The sequence below is a fragment of the Terrapene carolina genome, unplaced genomic scaffold (assembly GCF_002925995.2).
Source record: "Terrapene carolina triunguis isolate 2854851 unplaced genomic scaffold, T_m_triunguis-2.0 Scaffold228, whole genome shotgun sequence".
Lineage (NCBI taxonomy): Eukaryota > Metazoa > Chordata > Testudines > Emydidae > Terrapene > Terrapene triunguis.
In genome coordinates this window covers 1,942,653-1,949,684 of record NW_020664579.1, presented here as the reverse complement: position 1 = coordinate 1,949,684, position 7,032 = coordinate 1,942,653, and the positions used below count along the sequence as shown (strand labels likewise).

At 46.7% G+C, this 7,032-nt stretch overlaps 1 protein-coding gene across 3 annotated transcripts in view; it reads right to left on the bottom strand.

Annotated features, from left to right (window-relative positions):
* EXTL3 (exostosin like glycosyltransferase 3) overlaps nucleotides 1-7,032 on the bottom strand; it is a 191,169-nt gene that overhangs the window by 163,989 nt on the left and 20,148 nt on the right. The window contains exon 1 of one of the 3 annotated variants that reach the window (XM_024203531.1): nucleotides 2,412-2,491. The exons of 1 other annotated variant lie outside the window; for it this stretch is intronic. The gene's annotated coding sequence lies outside the window, so the exon portion shown is untranslated. Of the gene's footprint in view, nucleotides 1-2,411; nucleotides 2,492-7,032 lie in introns of those variants that run through there. One more of the 3 variants, XM_024203530.1, reaches the window with a different exon arrangement.

Here is a 7,032-nt window from a genome sequence, read left to right as displayed (position 1 = left end):
GGGCGAACTGTTACTATGTGCATCTACAGCATCCAGCAAAATGGAATCCTGAACTCATCTGAGAACTCTAGATGGTACCAAAATACAAATAATAATCAGCTTGCTTTTTAAAATGTTTGTGCATGCTTAGAGCACAGCCAGCCACATATTCTGCATCTGTAATTTTGAAATTAAGGATGCCAGACATATTGGGGTACTACCCCCTACACAGACCATATAGAACTTATTTTTTTGCAGCAATCCAAGATCACATTCTAATCAAGCAAAATTCACTGGGATAATTTCCGAGCCTCATAATCACAAGGTTTGTTACAATATCAGGAACTACATGGAGCTTAATCAAGCCTAAGACAAGCTGGTCAAACAGCTGCCATACTGCTTGAAGTGCTACCAAAGTACTGAACACACACCTGGGAGGGATCTTACTCTCGTCAAAAAAGTTGGACACTCAATTCCGATCAGTAAAATCCGGAAGAAGCAAGCAAAGATTTCACAGCAATCCCAACAGAGCAGAGGGAACACATGTCGCTCAAATCAACATTCCTCCTTGTGTCAGAGGGCTTGCTGCAAATCACAAGTGCACGTATTAGCAGCAGCTGCTCTGCGGACAGACAACACAATTCCCCTTTTAATGAAGGATCAGAGGCAGACTGTAGTCAGTGCTCTAACAACAATCAATGAACTGTGGTCAGAGGGGCTTTAATGGAGCTGGGAGGGCAAACAGTAAAACTTTTAAAGGCAGCCTTAACATGGCAACCAATAGCTTATAAATATGAACTATATTCACAAGAAGAGAGTACAAAATGCTTCCCTGCACTCAATCATGACACCACATGCTGTTTAAAGTGGAGTGTTACAGGAAGGAATCAGGTATCACTTGGCTAAACAACTAAGCCCTGGACAGATATGAAAGCTACCAGTAAACAGGTCAGTTACATATCTTACCCTGTTCAAGGCCTCAGCAGGAAACACCTCCTTCCTTCCCCAAACACACACTTACACAGTCATGCACCTGTTCAACAGAAAATGGTTTGGAGGTCGATCTTAAACCCGACTCCACTAGCTGTATGATGATTCATTTTGCAATTCACTGGGATGCAAATCGCAATCCACCTCACTGCTGAGAAGTCTTTTCCTAGCAAACATTCCAAATCATCTTCTACAGCAAGAAATCCCTCCTACATGTACAGGATCAAGGACCTTAGGCTTTAATAGTAAATCTAGGTTAGAGTAATCCTAAAGAGGAGAAATAAAATTCTGTAGATTTATTTTCCGAATCCCGCAGAATACTTAAAGCAAGCAAAGAGAGTGAATACAGGGGTATTTTAAGCTATCACACACACAGACTACACACATGTGGCTTTGGAACATTTGCAAACAAAAATTGCAGCCATTAAATATGGAACAACGGCTATTTTATCCAACTCCTGGTTAACCAAGGACTGCCTCTGACAGTGTACACCAGGCACTGTTTCTCCCACTTATTTTAAAAAAACCCACTCCTCCCCAACAGTCTCCCGATATCTGTGAAACCTTTAGAAAAATACAGGCTTGCATTGTACTAACATTCAACACTATCAATGACCTTTACCGTATGACTATGTTATATTTTTATCATATAATGAATATGCTAGCTTGCATCCGCTCTCTGAGCTATCAACCATCAGCTAAGCACTGATCAATCAGGGACATCTGTACACACGCACACACAGTGCCTCCAAGAAGCTGAAAGCTATGATGAAGACCCTAAAGCATGCATACAAATGCAGCAAGTGTAACAGATCTGGGAAGAAGACAAAAAATGCCTCGATGATGTATTGAAAAGCACAGAATCATTTATGTAAGCTCCACTGCCTATACCAGGGACGGCCAAACCGCAGCTTGCGAGCCGCATGTGGCTCTTTGCGGTTAAAGTGTGGCTCGCAGACCCTCCCCTCATTCTCCACCTATCAGACTGGTGGGGTGGGAGAGCTCAGGGCTTCTGCCCTATGGCAAGGTGGTGGGGCTAGGGGCTTGTCTTCTGCTCAGTGGAGAGGTGGGTCTTGGGGCTTCAACCCCATGGGGCCTGCCTGCCAGGGCTCGGGGCTTCAGCAGGAGCAGGGCTGAAGCCCCAAGCCCTGGCAGGCATGCCCAGGCTCTCAAACTACTGAAGATTGTTGTATGCAGCTCAGAGGGTTGGTAAATTCGGCCACCCCAATCTATACAATACCAATATATGCGGTAGCTCAAATACAATTGGTCATGAAGCTGCATCACTTTTCCTCTTCTCAATTTTACTGCGGAGTCCCTATGGAATGAGGCAACCCCTACCGAAAACATGCTGTATTTCAAAGGAAAAACTAGAATGTAATATTCAAAAATAAACCTCCAAAAAGTTACAAGTTCTAGGCCCAGCCCTGTCACTGACTCACCTCTGACATCTTGGGAACGTCACTTCGCCTCCCTGTGCCTCCGTTTCTCCATCTGTTCAATAGGGGCCGTACTTCCCAATCTCACAGGAGCGTTCTGAAGATTAGAGTTTGCAAAGGGTGATGACGATGAAAGAGTACTTACTATCCCAGGGATGCTGTGCAAAAGTTATCCCCTGCCAAAAATAACAAAAAACCACCACCATGTAGTTCTAGATTCTTCTCTTCCATTTTTCCCCCAATGGCTATATGGAGCTAGGAAACATAATGGAGCCAACAGGTTCCAATGGGACATCTGTTTGCCCTATCAGCACATGCCCACAATTTGGGATAGCCAGACTCCTTCCTTTTTGGATAACAATTTTACAACAGGACTAAAAAGGATGATCTTGTGGTTAAAGCAACAGACGGACTCAGGAGAGCTGGGTTTAATTTCTGGTTCTTCAACAGACTTCCTGCATGATAAACTCCTCAGGCAAGTCATTTTGCTCTCCGTGTGCCTCAGTTCCCCATCTGTAAAACAGGAATAATGCCTCCCTTCTCTCACCCTGTGTCTGTCTTGCCTATTCAGATACAGGACAATCCCTGTCCTAAAGAGTTTAAAACGTGCACGTGTACTGCATCTAGCAGTAAGGCTCCGGGTGCTACCATCATACAAACGGGTGGGGAGGAGGAATCTCTGGTGCTTGTCTTATGTTAAAAGCCTGAAATATTCAATTATAAAGACTGTAGCTACATTCCTAGTAAGAGTATTGTAAAAAAAAATGAATATCCAATTTCTCTTTTCAATTTAGTTCCAAGATTCCACATGATAAAGGTATTTGGGGTTTTCACCATAGAATATTGTATTTACAAACATTCCCCCATCCCCATCTTTCCACACAAGCTTTTACATCTAGTGCCCCTATAATCTCATGTTCCCAAGTTCTTTCTTCCTCTCCTCACCAGAGGTTAAGGCAATGTCCTAATTTCACCTGCCTCCCAATTGGGATTAGTCCGCCAGTGTCACTACATGATAGAATTATGGAATGACAGCACATTCCATTGACTATTTAAATTAATATCTGGAAAATATTTAATCTCTAGTACATACTGGAATTTATTTCAGCCTGGCGGATTACACCAGGGAAGTACGTTTACCAGAGGTTGTTTGGTTTAGAAAACCCTGAGTGACAGCTGGGCACAATGTGTTGGGTTTTTTGCACCAACTCTGGCTGCCTTATAATCAGGGATTTCTCCTTCATTGGAGACCATCTGTCACCAAATGAGGGCTGCATATTGCCTTAGACAGAGGGCACAGGGGAAAGATCTACCGTTGTCGTTAGCTCAATCTCCCGACTGGTCGAGCTTCATGATCATCTACTAGCGTTCCTGGAAGCATTGCAGCCAGCAACATGAGACTACTAATGCTCAAGGTCCAACCCCGTAGCGGATTCCGAGTTGCAGGATTGCTAAAGAAAATGAAGCAAAAGGGCTGTATCTACACCACACTTGTGTTCCTCAGCATGTCCCATTGTCTCTAGCTGAGGTGCAGCTCCACCCATGCAAGCAATGGTAGGAGCTCCAGCTACCATCATTTAACCACCTAGTTCAAAGCAGATCTAGACAACAAAGGGATCAGAACAAAATAAAGTGCCATAGTCTAATATTTCCACTGCCACACTAGCTAGCAAAAAGTTGGGATATTTTGAGAAACAAAAGCCAAGCACAGACACCGCCAAAGAGGAGAAAGTTGAAAACAGCAGACAGTGATGGATAAAGATGTCAGATTAGTCTTAACTACACCATAAATGGAGAGTGACCCATTACTCTAACCTATTTTTCATCATTGTCTGGACACTGACCCACTCAATCAAACTTCTGAAGTGGTCCTTGAAAGCAGTGGCACCCCTGACCATCCCCCAGTTCCCCGCCTCCTTTTTGCCATAAATACCCTCAGAGGACAGCTCTTCAGGCACCATCCATGCATTTTTTTAACAGCGTCTTCAATCCAGTTGTTTAAAACAAAGGCAACCTCAGAGGAGATAGATGCTGAGAGACAGTTATATCATAGCTATGAAGCGAGATCTCCCAAAGTGATTGTTTTCAAGAGCGGCATCTCCACACTGAATGCAGTGTCAGCTCAACTGTCTCTTTAAAGTTTTCTGCCAGCACAGTCAAAAGAAATAAGAGCCATGTGAATCACAGCACAGTGCCAAGTTAGTTAATATCACCACAAATATACAAAGAAATGGATTATCCCAGATTCTGCGTCAGCTCTCACAAGGGGACACTCAAGTTTAGGCCAAATTAAAATAAAATAAAAAAGTTTTAAAGTAAAACCAGTTCCCTTAACTGCAATTTTGGTTTTTCATAATAATGATCTGCTGTTCTCCCCAATTACTGTTGGGTATCCCGCCTGCTCTCAATGATCAGAGGTAGCTACCAAGGTTTCTGAATACCACCCACTCCCTCCCCCATGCATTGCCAGTTCTCTCTCTCTCTCTCACGCATGGCACTGCCTACATGAGCGCCAGGAAATATCACCAAAACCAACAAGTAATGGCTGGGTAACAGGTCAGTGAAATACACATACATGCAGTCCCAAAGAGAACTCAAATCTCTCTCTTCCAAACACAACCCTGTTAAATATACTTGTGTTGGCAGATATAACATATTAGCACAGGGTGGGGCTGCCCAGAGCAGTGAAATCCCTACTATGAAAAACCAAAATGACAAAGAAAGAAACTAATTTTACTTTTTGCAGACACAGGGATCTGCTACTCTGGCCAGTTACTGCTAGAAAGTATCAAGTAGGGAATAGATTCATAGATTCTAGGACTGGAAGGGACCTTGAGAGGTCATCGAGTCCAGTCCCCAAACATCCTCCCAAAGAAGGAAGGAAATGAGACAGACTAGGAGAGGTGTGAATAAAGTAAAAACACACACCCAGGTGAAAGTCAACTGTAAGATTTAATTTTTCTTTTTTGCTGTTAAGCAACAATAGAATACCATTTATTTTAAATATTTTTGGATGTTTACTACATTTTCAAAGATATTAATTTCAATTACAACACAGAATTCAAACTGTACATTGCTCACTTTATATTTATTATTACAAGTATTTGCACTGTAAAAAACAAAAATATTATTTTTCAATTCACCTCATACAAGTACTGTAGTGCAATCTCTTTACCATGAAGGTTAAACTTACAGATAAATGCATTCAAATATAAAACAATGTAAAACTTTAGAGCCTTCAAGTCCACTCAGTCATACTTGCATCTGAAGAAGTGAGGTTCTTACCCACGAAAGCTTATGCTCCCAATACTTCTGTTAGTCTTAAAGGTGCCACAGGACCCTCTGTTGCTTTTTACAGATTCAGACTAACGCGGCTACCCCTCTGATACTCCGTCATACTTGTTGGTCAGCCAATCGCTCAGACAAACAAGGTTGGTTACAATTTGCAGGAGATAATGCTGCCTAATTCTTGTTTACAATGTCACCTGAAAGTGAGAACAGGCGTTCACATGGCACTGTTGCAATGCCAGCCAGGGCCGGCTGGCCAACTAGGCGGTTGCCTAGGGCGCCAAGATTTGGGGGCGCCAAAAAGCGGCGCCCCCAATTTTTTTTTTAAAAAGCGTTCCAGCGGCCGCTGCGCTGGGAGGAAGAGGGGGTCTGAGCCGCCAGCAGGCAGCCCAGGGGTTCCCCTGGGTCAGCGCGCTGCCGGCGGTAGCCCAGGGGTTCGGGCTGCTGGCGGCGCGCTGACCCAAGGGAACCCCTGGGCTGCCTGCCGGCGGCTCAGACTCCCTCTCCCTCCCAGCGCAGCGGCCGCTCCATCCCATGCGATTCTTCTCATTGCCGGCGGGGGCGCCGGCGGCTGGGCAGAGCTTCTGCTTAGCGCACGTGGCACAAGCCCAGCGACGGGCGCCACAGCAGGGCTTCTGGAGGAAAGGGGCGGCTGCCTCCTGGCTCAGCCTCCACGGTCAGCCCCAGCAGGGGGCACGGAGAAAAAAAGAGCCTCAGGCAGCGGTCTGGTGGAGCAGAGGAAGAAAGAGGACCCCGACGCCCGTGCCTTGGGCAAGGTAAGCGCTTCCCCACAGCTCGGCCTCAGGTGCCTGTGCTCCTGCCCCCTTGGTCCTTGGCTGGTCCCTTGTGCTTGGGTGGCAGGAGAGGACGGCAGCCTGCAGAGCTGAGCTGCCCCAGTGCCCCCCTCTGCCTGCTCCAGCCTCTGTCATGCCCGGTATCTGAGTTCAGGGCCGCCCAGGGGGGGACAAGTGGGGCAATTTGCCCCAGGCCCCACAGGGGCCCCCACCAGTATGTCAGAAGCTCCCCCTGCCCCACGAGTATGTCGGAGGCTCCTGGGAGAGGGGGTAAGCAGCATGGTAAGGGGCCGGGCACCCCCCTGACCCCATCCCCCACAGCCCTGACCCCCAGCTCCGAGCCCAGCCCCTCTGAGCCGGAAACCCCCCGACCCCATCCCTCCACAGCCCTGACCCCCAGCTCCGAGCCCAGCCCCTCTGAGCCGGAAACCCCCCGACCCCATCCCTCCACAGCCCTGACCCCCAGCTCCGAGCCCAGCCCCTCTGAGCCGGAAACCCCCCGACCCCATCCCTCCACAGCCCTGACCCCCAGCTCCGAGCCC